This window comes from Anabrus simplex, chromosome 1 (assembly GCF_040414725.1).
Source record: "Anabrus simplex isolate iqAnaSimp1 chromosome 1, ASM4041472v1, whole genome shotgun sequence".
NCBI classification, from domain to species: Eukaryota; Metazoa; Arthropoda; class Insecta; order Orthoptera; family Tettigoniidae; genus Anabrus; species Anabrus simplex.
In genome coordinates this window covers 1,191,852,031-1,191,867,062 of record NC_090265.1, presented here as the reverse complement: position 1 = coordinate 1,191,867,062, position 15,032 = coordinate 1,191,852,031, and positions in this window count along the sequence as shown.

The following is a 15,032-nucleotide window of genomic DNA, read 5'->3' as shown; positions in this document are numbered from 1 at the left end:
TTCGAATCCCACTGTCAGCAGCACCGAAGATGGTTTTCTGTACTCTCCAATTTTTACACCATGCAAATGCAGAGAAGTGTACCTTAAGGCCATGGCCACTACCTTCACATCCTTGCGTCGCCGAAAACTTTCGATGTGTTAGTACGAGGTTAAACCACTAGCAATATAAATATTGGGCTCAAATGTACTAAGCCCAGAACAGTGCTTACTACATAGTAGTGCAGTAAAAGAAATGAAATGGCGTATGGCTTTTAGTGCCGGGAGTGTCCGAGGACATGTTCGGCTCGCCAGGTGCAGGTCTTTCGATCTGACACCCGTAGGTGACCTGCGCGTCGTGATGAGGATGAAATGATGATGAAGACGACACATACACCCAGCCCCAGTGCCAGTGAAATTAACCAATGATGGTTAAAATTCCCGACCCTGCCGGGAAGCGAACCCGGGACCCCTGTGACCAAAGGCCAGCACGCTAACCGGTTAGCCATGGAGCCGGAGTAGTGCAGTAAATGAATAACATTAACGTAGAAATTCTGGCGCACAGACCGGCCAAAACCGAATGTTTAGTTTGCCGATCATGAGATATATCGAACGCTTATATTGATTCAAGTAAACGTTCAGGTGTAGCCGATACTTCTAAACCTTATAATCTCTGACTTTAGATATGCTAGAGAGATGACAGTAACAATAACAAAAAGAAACAAAACACCTTAGGAACAAATTTTACTATGGAGTTTTTAAAATGCCATCAAATTATTTTTCAATACGTTATTTCCTGATAGGAAATGAATTCCAAAATTTTTGTTTTTCCTCAGACTGGAATTTAGCAGTTACAATTTTAGGTGCCTGCACATTTATTTTTCGTCGCCATGGTGACCGGGTGCCTGCGATTTGTCCATCCCTGCCTTAGACCTTACAAACCTAATACGGTTGGGATTGGAAGAGAATAAAAGGTGAGCAAGAGAGGCTGGATAGGAAAAGATGAAAGTGAGGTGAATGGCAAGAGCAAGTAAAGCCAGACTCAACTAGAGATCCTATGATTGCAAATCCATACTCCCAAGTTGACACCCCTGGTTTCCCCTTTTAGTCATCTCTTATGACAGGCAGGGAATATCGTTGATGTATTTACTGCCTGCACCCACATTGGTGCGGACAAGGACAATCTCTCCACAACAATCCCTGTTCTGTGGCTTGCATGACTGAAGAATCCCCAAAATACTCATACAATTCACACAAATTTTCTAAATTCACTGTCAATTATGGTATAGTTCATTATGGATCTGGTACCTCTATCTCTCCTTTGAGTAGCAGTGAATGGCTTTATTCTTGAATGAATTAGCAACTGCTAATCCTGAGGTGTAGGCACTCACAGCCAGTTCCAGCTCAAAAGACCATTTCATACCTGCAGTAGTCTGTGAATCTTTAAATTCTGGACACTTGGGGGTAGTATGGGAATTATTACATATAGGATATTGATCCTTGACACTAATAAATGATCGTGAACAGTTCTTCGAGAGACTTGCCCTATTATCACACTTCTGGTCGATAACTCTGGTCTTTCCTTGTGAGCTTTCTAAGGCATTGCATTTATATTATAAAAATGAGTATATCTGCTGCAAAGCTGGTAACTGTCTATTTGAAATTTGAAGCTCGTATTCCTTCCTTGTTCTACTATCCAACCTTTGCACTAAAACATATATGATAATTGCATCCCAGCTATCTGTATCCAGAATCATAGATTTTAGTGCCTTTAAATTACTTCTTTAATATTGTTGCAGTCGACTTTCGTTCTCATTTACCATGGAATGTAGTTTCATTATATTGTCAATGTTTGTATTAATAATTAGCCTATCATTCTCGTATCTCTCAACCAACAATTCCGAAGCTATATCAAAGCCTTCTTCACTTAGTTTAATGTGATGAATAACTCTTCTAGCATCTCCCTTAATAGCACCTTGCAAATAATGGAGTTTCTGAATATTGGGAATATTCGTATTGTTACCAACGAGAGACATAACGGTTTCTTTAAATGCAACCCATTCTTCATACTGGCCAGTAAAATTAGGAATAGAAAGATGTGGTAGCTTAACCTTTATTGATGGATCCGAACTACTGTGCTGGTTAGATTCGGCTTTCTTCACTGAAGAGTGAAAGAAGCCAACAGCTTTGCAATATCTATCTTCCATTTGACCCCGTTCAATTTCATCAGTAACACCTTGTCCGACTCGTTGGCTGAATGGTCAGCGTAATGGCCTTCGGTTCAGAGGGTTCCGGGTTCGATTCCCAGCAGGATCGGGAATTTTAACCATCATTGGTTAATTTCTCTGGCACGGGAGCTAGGTGTATGTGCTGTCTTCATCATCATTGCATCCTCATCACGACGCGCAGGTCGCCTACGGGAGTCAAATCAAAAGACCTGCACCTGGCGAGCCGAACATGTCCTCGGACACTCCCGGCACTAAAAGCCATACGCCATTTCAGTAACGCCTTGAACTGATTCCAGCTCACCTTGAATGTCATTATATTTCACCCAATGCGCCTCTAGTAAGTTTAATATAACTTCTAATTGAGCAGGTAGGGAGTTATTATCGTAACTAGTAATGAAGTTTTCTACTCTTGTAAACGCCGGTTTTGTAGCTGCCCGAAGTCGAACAAGTTCCTTAACCTTATCTTCAGCCACGATAACTTTCCAGTTAAAGGGTTTAATTGGGGACATATTTTAGGAAGGAAACCGCCTGTCTTACCTGGAATTGTTGCATCTCCCGCCTTCTCATTCGATATTGTGACACAGAGTTTAGTCACACGAGTATAATTTCCTGCGTCCTTGTTCATACATCATAGTCACTTTCAGAATGTATAGATACTTAACCCTTCACTGTTCAAACTTAGGGGTACCGTGGAATACTCGCACTTCATGAAGATTTCTTTCCGGCCACATTACACTGAACGCGACTGCTTGTGGTTAACATTTCAACGTCTTATTCATTCGTTACGAATGTTTCAGGAAGAACGTGTACGTTTAGTGCCACTGTCATAATGCATTCCCGTCTTTACGTTGCAATTCATTACTCTGGCGAACTGTATAAAACCGATGGTTGCAGATTTCTTATCCGGCACTTTGAGGACCAACATGTAGATGACATTTTGAATTTAATGAATCACAATATAACATACAAGTACCAACCTACATACACAAAAATAAGACAAGTACCAATCTATCTACACAAATATAACAGTACCAACACAACAATATAAATGTCCTTCTTGAATGCATTGCGTATAAAAGAATGAAGTGTACATTTAAAATCTAATCTCAGTACACAACTTTGTATAAATCATAGCAATTTATATTATTATATTAAATAAAAGAAATGGACGAATTAGAATAGAAGAAAATAGGTGAATTTGAGGTGGACAATATGAGTGGACCTATTGTCAGTGGACGGGAAAAATAGTGATGAAATGTCCTGTTCTGGACGAACTCGCATGGATGAAATATTCTCTCTCTTCTCAATCCTAAGATTGGTTGGCAGCAATTCGTCTTCTCCACTCTTCTCTGTAATCCGCTAATGTCTTCATTTCCACATATGGGCCTGCTTCTACGCAGTGGCGGCTCGTGAAAAAATCGTCCTACGTGCTACAAAAAACAAGCTAAATACGCTGTTTTAAATCTGCATATTGCCATGATGAACAACGCATACTTCAAACTTGGTAATAATAATAATAATAATAATAATAATAATAATAATAATAATAATAATAATAATAATAATAATACAACTTTTCTCACAATTTATAACTCAGAACAAACAAAAACAACATTAATTTGGAAGCAGATGAATTCTTCGACAACTGTCTACGAGATAAATAATCCATTCGAGAAATATTGTTTTTACTAACCTAATGGCGCAACTTACATCAGTGCAAATAGAATCGTGGGAATATAGATCTCCACTAAGAACACTAATTTAATTTCACTTTATATACACTGCAGTGGATAAATAATTTGATAAATCTCCGTATAAACTTGAGCACTAACACAATGACAGAAAAAACACGCACCAGTAATATAACCGCGAGATTAAAAACCGCACAAAGCAACTGAAAGAGCTGCCGACTGTTTCATTGAGACCTCCCCTATTACCAGAGTAAATGTCCGGCTCCATGGCTAAATGGTTAGCGCGCTGGCCTTTGGTCACAGGGATCCCGGGTTCAATTCCCGGCTGGGTCTGGAATTTTAACCATCATTGGGTGTATGTGTTGTCTTCATCATCATTTCATCCTCATCACGACTCGCAGGTCGCCTACAGGCGTCAAATCAAAAGACCTGCATCTGGCGAGTCGAACATGTCCTCGGATACTTCCGGCACTAAAAGTCATACGCTATTTCATTTCACCAGAGTAAATTACATTGTAATGCGGGATCACATTTATGGTCACTCAAAGATTCTTTGACTCACCTACGAATTCCTTATTTTTGACACAAAAGGAAGATGGATATTTTAATAAGCATGTGTGAGATAAATTGCCTCCGCTTACGCTTTACTTTCGAGCCCAGACGATGCTACTCTCTAGTGGCAGACTCGCTTACCACGTTCAACATCACACGGCCGACTTGATGCGTCGCTCTAGCTAGCTAAGGAGCGCAGCGAGGGATCCAGTCGGCCGTGAACATCAATGTAGCAGGAGACATCGAGTACTTCTACCCCCTTGCGGGAGAGGAAGTAACTATAGACGGGATCAGTGAAAGTTGATCCCGGTTTACGGTATACTCCGCCGGCTAGGGGGAGTGTTGCAAGCTTGGCTGCGCCTGCGTATTGCTTCCATCAGGTTACAGGCAAGGGCTCACTTCACATGAGCACGAGCCTTGTTCCCCGGGAGAACGGCGCTAGGTGTTCGACAAATCTCGTCCTGATTTTCACAAAACACAAATTCATATCGTACTCAAAACGAAAAGGCACCAGAATAATTTTACTGTACATAAATAATATTCCTTACAGTTTCAAGCTACGTGCTGGAGCCCGGTAGCACGTACTGACCGGCCGCCACTGCTTCTACGCCATCTCTGATCTATCTTGCATATTGCAGTCTAGGTCTTCCTCTTCCTCTTTTACCTAGAATCATTCCTTCCATGACATTAACTATGAAACCATTGTGCCTTTAGAGATGGCCAATTAATTGGTCTCTTCTCTTATTGTTGCTAAAAAGGACCATTTTTCATCTATTCGTCGAAGAACTTCTTCATTTGTGAGTTTTGCTGTCCATGAGATCTTTTCCATCCTCCTCCAGCACCACATCTCAAATACTCCCAGTCGTTTCTTATCACATGCACTAATAGTCCACGTTTCTGAGCCATACAAGGCCACACTCCAGACATAGCACTTAATAAATCTCTTCTTGGTCTCCACATTTTAAATTCCTTGATGTAAGTAGTATCCTTTACTTGTAATAAGCAATCTTTGCTTGGGCAATTCTGCTCTTTATGTCGACTGAACTTTTGCCATCTGGAGTGATTTTACTTCCTAAATAGGTAAAGACATTTACTTGCCTTAGTGGTATACGATCACTAATTCTGATGTCGACTGCAATATGTTGGCGGTCGCATACCATAATTTCGGTCTTTTTTGTATTAATTTCCATGTTATATTTATCTCTCAATATCTTATTCATTTTTATTAATGCACTTTGTAGTTTCTCTTCGTTCTCCTCTATGACAGCTATGTCATCAGCAAATCTTATCATTTTGATTTCTACGCCATTTATCTTTATCCCTTCCATTTCCTGTTTACATTCCTCAATGCCTTCTCAATATACAGGTTAAACAGCACTGGTGACAAATTACATCCCTGTCGTACTCCTTTCTTTATATAAGCCTCCCTTACTTAACCATTTATGTTTATGATGCCTCTGGTTGTTATAGAGTTCATATACTATTCGTCTATCTCTAAAATCTAGACCGACACTAGTCATAATCTTCATTAACATATTCAAGTTCACATTATCCAAAGCTTTTTCTAAATCCACGAATGCAATAAACAGAGGTTTTCTTACGTCTAGCATTTTTTCTATAACCTGTTGTAACGTTAGAAGAGCTTCTCGTGTGCCTTTATTTCGTCTGAATCCAAACTGATCTTCAGCCAAATGTAGTTCAATTTTATTGCTTATTCGGTTATATATTATTCTATATTCTTGTCAATATTTTTGACATGTGCGACGATAGACTCAAGGTGCGATGTTCTTCACATTTTAGAGTTCCAGGTTCCTTTGGTATAGGGATTATGAGAGACTTTTTAAAATCTTCTGGAATTTCTCCGGTTTCATATATTTCCGTGATCAGTTTAAAAATATAGCCGTGTGTTTCATCATCCAGTCTCTGTATCATTTCTCCAGTTAGTTCATCGCATCCTGGGGCTTTATTAGGTTTCAGTTCTTTCACAGCCTTAAGGTATTCTTCTTTTGTTAAAGAGGGTCCCTGTTGATCCCTTGTAATGTTGTCTTCATTTGCAAGGTCATTCATGTCAGTAGGACCTTCATATAATGTTTCTATATATCGCTTCCATCTTTCTCCCACTTCTTTGCTCTCAGACAACAGTTTCCCATTTTCACTTAATATGCTGTTACTACGGCCAGTGACTGTTCTGAATTGTTTCTTAATTCATAAGCAGTTTCCATGTTTCCTTTCTCCATTCTTTCTTCTATTTCTTTGCATTGTCTCATTATATATTCTTCCTTATCCTTCTTTGCTTCTCTGTTGACTAGGTTTCGGAGTCTTTTGTAGTTTCTGATTCCTTCTTCACTCTTCGAGTTTTTAAATTTCCTCCTTTCCTCTATAAGTTCAAGCACGTAATCTGTAACCCATGGTTCTCGTGCTTGTTTCGTCGTTTTCCCTATTACCTGATTTGCAGCTTCTATGATAGAGTGTTTAAGGCCCATCCATTTCTCATTTATTGTACCATTTGGTATTTCCGCGACGTTTTATTTTACCAGTGTTTGATAGTTTTCCTTGATTCTGTTTTGTTTTAGTTTCCTGACATTATATCTGCAATATTTTCCCACATTCTTCCTCTTCTTTCTTAGTCTTAAATCAGATTTTAACAATACTAGGTTGTGGTCACTCGCTACATCAGTCCCTGGATAACTTTTGCATTGTTTGATTTGGTTACGGTATCTTTTCCTTACCATAATATAATCTATTTGATATCTCGCTTTATCTCCAGGTGCAGTCCAGGTATACCTTCTTCTCTTGGGCTGTTTGAACAAGGTGTTTGTAATTATTAGTCCTTTTGCTTTACAAAAGTCTATTAGTTGTCCTCTGTTATTTCTTACTCCAAGACCATACTGACCTACAGTCTTCCCGTCTTCTCCTTCACCAACAGAAGCGTTCCAGTTACTGTGGACGAATGGTGGAATAAAAATGGATGTAATATCAATTGACGTAAAAAGGTGGATGAAACTTTGGTGGCCGAAAAAGTAGAAGACGAAACGTTCTGGAAGCATTGAACACCAAATACATACCACCGGACTGAACGTAGTCGAACTCGAGTCACTCAGTTTGGTACTAGAGATAGACTTCCCAGTCTTATTGTGAAGACCATCTTTATGTACTCAGGTACAAAGGCTTGATAATTTTTAAAATTGGTATTATAGAAAATAAATTTCCGATTCAAAATTGAATGTGGCAAGTCAAGAGTGCTTTTTAGTTCACGCAGTATTGACCAACCGGGCGAACATAATTTACAAATATTTTCTCGTATCTTGAACTTGTAACTAATAGTCGTATACAAACCGACAGACAATGGAAGTATTATTCTTCTTCTCCTCCTACTTCTTCTTCTACCGAGGTCGATAGCTGCAGTCGCTTAAGTGCGGCCAGTATCCAGTATTCAGGAGATAGTAGGTTCGAACCCCACTGTCGGCAGCCCTGAAAATGGTTTTCCGTGGTTTCCCATTTTCAAACCAGGCAAATGCTGGGGCTGTACCTTAATTAAGGCCACGGCCGCTTTCTTCCCACTCCTAGCCCTTCCTTGTCCTATTGTCGCCATAAGACCTATCTGTGTCGGTGCGACGTAAAGCAAAAAAAAAAAAAAAAAAAAAAAACAACTTCTTCTTCTTCCTCGACATTCCTAAACTAGCAATAACGTGGATTAAGCCTGAGGTCTTTACTAACTGTATGTGGTTGGTTGTACAATGTGTTGCATGTAAATGAAGTTGTATGTAGGAAGAACAACACAAACAGCCAGCCTCCGAACCAGACGAATTAACCTGACGTGGCAAAAATCCTCGGTCCAAACAGAATCGAAGCCGGGACCCTCTGAATCTAAGGCCATTACGCTGCCCATTCCGCCAAGGAGCCGGAACGTTGGACACAAGAAGTACTGATTTTTTAAAAAATAGGTGGACATTGGCAACCCTCTTCATGGACATGACTTAATTCTGAGTATGACTTGGCTTGAGAATGGCGCTATCCACTACTATTCTTCTTATTCAAGGGAAGTCGTAATGACAGCCTTTTCCTGTTCCTGTGAAGCAGTCACAGTGAACTGAAGCGTGTCTCCACGTAACTTCAGTCCTTCCCATTGCTGCGTGTTGGTACATCACGTTGTCATGGTCATGACGTCAGCATATTTCTTTCGAGCCCATGACCCTTGGCAGTGTTTCTTGATTACATGTCTGTTGAGCAAAGAAGTACAGTATCTTAGCTGTATGCTATTGCAACTTGAAGGACTGGTTGTTGTTCGTAACCTCGTTACTTCTTGAGCACTTCAAACTTCTGTTGTGGCTCACAGTCTCAATTACCTTCCACGCATCAGACCGCCTGCTGCTATTTCTTGATGGATCTGTCCCTCGGCAAACGTAGCTTCCACTGAAGTCTTGTTTCTTTCTGAGTTTTTTTTTAAAATTTGCTTTATGTCTCACCGACACAGATAGGTCTTGTGGCGACGATGGGATACGAAAGGGCTACGAGTGTGAAGAAAGCGGCCGTGGCATTAATTAAGGTACAGCCCCACCATATTCCTGGTGTTCAATGGGAAAGCACGGAAACCACCTTCAGGGCTGCCGACAGAGGTGACAGTATGGAAGATGTTGATATATGGGTGGTGCTGAGCAGTGACATTCAGGGTACGACCAGTGCGTCTGGATGTTATTAACAGTGCTATTCATAGGGAAAGTCGAACTGTAGTAATAAATAAAGAAGAAAATGGCACACTACCTTTTACGCCTGCTGTTTCTCTAGATTCGCATCAACTTTGGTGGTGCTATATGACTATCTAATCAGCCTCCGTGCTGAAAAATTAACTCACATACAATCTACTGTCCAATGGGGCCTCGAGACGAGGGATACGTGATTAGCGACCACAGGACACCGAGGTGATTTACTTTTGCTTCCACTTCTTCTCGACGTTCTGGTCGAATTGCGTCCATACACAACCAATGAGGTCAGCGTCAAAAATTAACCATCCTCTTGTACTTAAAAACATCTTTCTTTCTTTCTTAATCTTTTTACCCTCCAGGGTTGGTTTTTCCGTCCGACTCAGCAAGGGATCCCACTTCTATCGCCTCAAGGGCAGTGTCCTGGAGCAGGAGACTTTGGGTCAGGGTGATAGAGCTGGGGAGGAGGACCAGTACCTCGCCCAGGAGGCCTCACCTGCTATACTGAACAGAGGCCTTGTGGAGGGATGGAAAGATCGGAAGGGACAGACAGGACAGATGGAAGGAAGCGGCCGTGGCTTTAAGTTAGGTACCATCCCGGCATTAGCTTGGTGGAGAAGTGGGAAACCACGGAAAACCACTTCGAGGATGGCTGAGGTGGGATTCGTACCCACCTCTACTCAGTTGACCTCCCGAGGCTGAGTGGACCCTGTTCCAGCCCTCGTATCACTTTTCAAATTTCGTGGCAGAGCCTTGAATCGAACCCGAACCGAGGGTGGCAGCTATTCACGCTCACCACACCACAGAGACGGACTAGGAACAACATCTGAGCATAATTTACATACGTTGATCCTTACTCTACACCATGGTATTTATACCTGTCTTCCTGTAAGTACTTTTTGAATATTAACTTGAGCATTACTTAAAAAAAAAACCATGGCATTACTGCCCTTTAAGGGCCTTGGCCTGCAAAGCGACCACTGCTCAGCCCGAAGGCCTGCAGATTGCGAGGTGTCGTGTGGTCAGCACGACGAATCCTCTCGGCCGTTATTCTTGGCTTTCTAGACCGGTGCCGCTGTCTCACCGTCAGATAGCTCCTTAATTCTAATCACGTAGGCTGAGTGGACCTCGAACCAGCCCTCAGGTACAGGTAAAAGTCCCTGACCTGGCCGGGAATCGAACTCGGGGCCTCCGGGTAAGAGGCAGGCACGCTACCCCTACACCACGGGGCCGGCCGAGCATTACTTTAACCAGTTTAATTTTTGTCTGCTTGTCTGTTCCATCACGCGAAAACGGGTGCGTGGAATATTATGTAGCTTGGTGTTGAAGTTAAGATAAGGGCAACTAGAATCTCATTTTATGATTCGTGTTAACCCTTTAATGCATAATGTTGAATTTTACCGTTTAAGCATTATTTTTGGATTGTCTGGAAGTTTTATAGCAAGGGAAAACTGATATAAAAAGTCAATGTTGACAGTTTAAAGAGCAAATACATTATTTAACATGATAAATCCTAGACAAACATTCGTTTCTCTACACAGTATATACATAAACAAGTGTTTTTCTCTCCTCTTTGTACTTATGTGCTACAAAAATGATTTGCATACCTGGTGTTTGTTCATTTACTGACAAAATTGTAGATGATCCATGATTCAGCCTACTTTTTGGTTTCTTTTTTTTTTTTTTTTTTTTTTTGCTAGGGGCTTTACGTCGCACCGACACAGATAGGTCTTATGGCGACGATGGGATAGGAAAGGCCTAGGAGTTGGAAGGAAGCGGCCGTGGCCTTAATTAAGGTACAGCCCCAGCATTTGCCTGGTGTGAAAATGGGAAACCACGGAAAACCATTTTTAGGGGTGCCGATAGTGGGATTCGAACCTACTATCTCCCGGATTCAAGCTCACAGCCGCGCGCCTCTACACGCACGGCCAACTCGCCCGGTCTTTTTGGTTTCAGTTTCTCTGAGTATTTCTCTCACTTTAGCAGAAAAGGAAACACTGGAGGATACTAATGGGCAGTTCTTACCTTGCTGAAACCAATATTATCCAAGGAACGAATATATATACCCATTGCATTAGGAAAAATTACATTGGTTTTGTTTTGAATTTCACTTGGGCCAGTGATCAGCTGTCTTCAATCACTGGCTTTTAGTGAGGCAAAACGAATTCCAAACTTGAACTCAGTACAGAATGATGTAACTTCTTTCCACTCATCCACAGTACAGACAACCTCTGAACAACCAATGTCGAAGATCTTCTTTTAACATCATGGAGCCATTGGATAGCACGCACACGGAATTTCTTCCAGAAACGTCCAAATCATTTGCAAGACGTTGTTGCAGATAAGTTATATAGCGGCACATATTTGTGGTTAAAATCATCATCATCTGTTTACCCTCCAGGTTCGGCTTTTCCCTCGGACTGAGCGAGGGATCCCACCTCTACCGCCTCAAGGGCAGTGTCCTGGAGCTTCAGACTCTTGGTCGGGGGATACAACTGGGGAGTATGACCAGTACCTCGCCCAGGCGGCCTCACCTGCTATAGTGAACAGGGGCCTAGTAGGGGGATGGGAAGATTGGAAGGGATAGGCAAGGATGAGGGAAGGAAGCGGCCGTGGCCTTAAGATAGGTACCATCCCGGCATTTGCCTGGAGGTGAAGTGGGAAACCACGGAAAACCACTTCGAGGATGGCTGAGGTGGGAATCGAACCCGCCTCTACTCAGTTGACCTCCCGAGGCTGAGTGGACCCCGTTCCAGCCCTCGTACCACTTTTCAAAAATTTCGTGGCAGAGCCGGGAATCGAACCCGGACCTCCGGGGGTGGCAGCTAATCACGCTAACCACTACACCACAGAGGCGGCACTGTGGTTAAAATACTTGCCTAATTTCATCACTTTTTATAAGTTATATCGGTGTATTTTTTGCTATTATTATTATTTTATTTCGTCAATAATTTCGCTAATGTTTATTTTCACTTATCACTAACAAAAGACAAACTAAAAGATAGTTGATAGCCTATTTTAAGCAAAATATCAGTTTTTTATTACATATGTAAAAGAAACACGAGAGTCATGCTTCTGCTGAAAACGCATATTACATACATGGATATTTGGAAAATGTTCAACCTGTCGCTTCAACAATTAGGGCCTAGTCTACGTACATCATTTAGGTACAGTCCGACTCGTTGGCTGAATGGTCAGCGTACTGGCCTTTGGTTCAGAGGGTCCCGGGTTCGATTCCCGGCCGGGTCGGGAATTTTAACCTTAATTGGTTAATTCCAGTGTCCCGGGGGCTGGGCGTTTGTGCTGTCCCCAACATCCCTGCAACTCACACACCACACATAACACTATCCTCCACCACAATAACACGCAGTTACCTACATATGGCAGATGCCGCCCACCCTCATCGGAGGGTCTGCCTTACAAGGGCTGCACTCGGCTAGAAATAGCCACACGAAATTTATTTATTATTATTTAGGTACACATCAGTCAGTAAAAGACAGAGATATTATGAGTTCCATATTTGTGGGAGTCAGAGCTGTTCTTCTGTCAGATATTATATAACAGTATGTTGAAAATGACCTCTCACCATCAACATTACTAACTGTGTTCAATAAAGCCTTCACTGCAGCTTCTACAAAATACCTATATTATAATTTCAGGGAAAGAATGATGGCAACCATATCAACATTTTTACCTGTTCTACATAAACTACCAACTATGTCCCTAACACTGCGTGTGGCTCAAGATATTCTGATGTTGAAAGTTCTTGTAGGATGGGATTTTACTTTATTAGATGAGAGACTTCATCATTTTCTAAATCACGTCACGAACTCCGAATGAAAATCTTCCCAAATACATTTTTTTCAAAATTTCATTTCTTGTCCCCATTTCATAATTGTAACACTAGATCTGGATCTAGATCCTTCGTTGTGGCTGGGTTACGACTTTGGAATTCACTGTAGTCACGAACTCTAAGACAATCATGCAGAAATTACCTGCTGAATACTGCTGACTGTTTCGTGTGACTGGTGACGTATGAAATGTTGTGTGGTTGTGGTATGTAGGCTAATAACATTGTCACTTTTACTGTACAACTGAAGCATACTGTAATATTAGGTTATTATTATTTGATTGTTAAGCCTCCGTGGCTCAGACAGCAGCGCGTCGGCCTCTCACCGTTGGATACCGTGGTTCAAATCCCGGTCACTCCATGTGAGATTTGTGCTGGACAAAGCGGAGGCGGGACAGGTTTTTCTCCGGGTACTCCGGTTTTCCCTATCATCTTTCATTCCCGCAACACTCTCCATTCTCATTTCATAGCATCTATCAGTCATTAATAAAAAATCACTTTGGGAGTGGCGACCCCATCGTAATAACAGCCTATATATGATTCATTCATTACATCCCTGACCCAGTCAATGACTGGAAAACAGGTTGTAGGTTTTCATTTTCATTATTTAATTGTTATAGTGTAAATATTTAGCGTTACCTCGTGTACATAGAATTAAATAGTATCGCTGTTTGTTGCCATACTACTTTTCCCCTTACGTCATGAGTATTTTGCTGTGTTTTATGCATTTTCTTGTGTTTTCAGTTTGTATTTTACTTTGTTTTCGTTATGATGTAGTTTTTCTCAGTATTGTTTTCTAACCTTTATGCTTCTAATTTCCTTTCTTTTGTTTGTTGAGGATTACTTTCTTCTGTCATTGAATGTTCTATAAACCTTTTATTCTGTTATGTTTGATTTTATAATAGAGTATGATATTTCTCTTACTATCCTTCAATTTACGTAGTTAAGTGTAAGAGAGGGTCACTAGCCCTAACTTCGCCACTGCTAAAGTTATACATAAATAAATAAATAAATAAATAAATAAATAAATAAATAAATAAATAAATAAATAAATAAATAAATAAATAAATAAATAAATAAATAAATAAAATGTACTTAAGGTTGAAGGTATAAGGCCATTTTGGCCACGGGCTCCTCATTGCTACGCAGAACATGACCATACCAACGCAGACAAACTTCATGTAACTTGTCTGAAAGAGATACCATTCCCTTGATTCCTCGTATGTCGTCGTTTCTAACTTGGTTCAGGTGCGTGAGATCAAGTGCCCATCGGAACATCCCCATGACGTGCATGGTGTGAGACTAAAGCGATGTCGGTAGGGGAGAAACCTAAGAGAGATGAATGCCAGATTGGGAACATGTAGATCATTTCAAGTATTTAGGACGAGTATTCTCCGAGGATGTAGTGAGTGAGATTGAATCAAGGTGCAACAAGAAGGAAGTCGGCTCCCGGACAAACTTTGCTGTACGGGAGAAAACGCTGGGTTAACTATTCTTGCACTGGGATAGTGAGGGACGGGTAGGTCTATGGTTGACTCATGCAATGTCATGCACCTGCTGTATTGCCTTATGCCTGTTGCACACCATCAACGTTTTCTTTCAGTTCAATGCAGCACAAGAAAAATTGTCAAATTTGTCAAAGATTATTCATAAGTTAGATGTAACAGACATTAAAGTAGCGAGAATGATAGCTGGTACAAACAGTGAGAACAATAACTGGAGGGTACTCGGAATGAGGAGATAAAGGCTAAGTTAGGAATGAACTCGGTTGATGAAGCTGTACGCATAAACCGGCTTCGGTAGTGGGGTCGTGTGAGGCTAATGGAGGAGGATAGGTTACAATCGAAGGGTAAGAAGGGTAAGAAAAGTAGAGGAAGACCAAGACGTCGATGGTTAGACTTAGTTTCTAACTAGCTGATGTACCCGTGCTTCGCTACGGAATTCTAAATTTTATACAGAATTCTAGGTTAGGTAGTGTAAACGTTGTGAGCAAGATTGTATTAAGTTGCATAGCTCTTAAAGTTGCCCTAGAAGC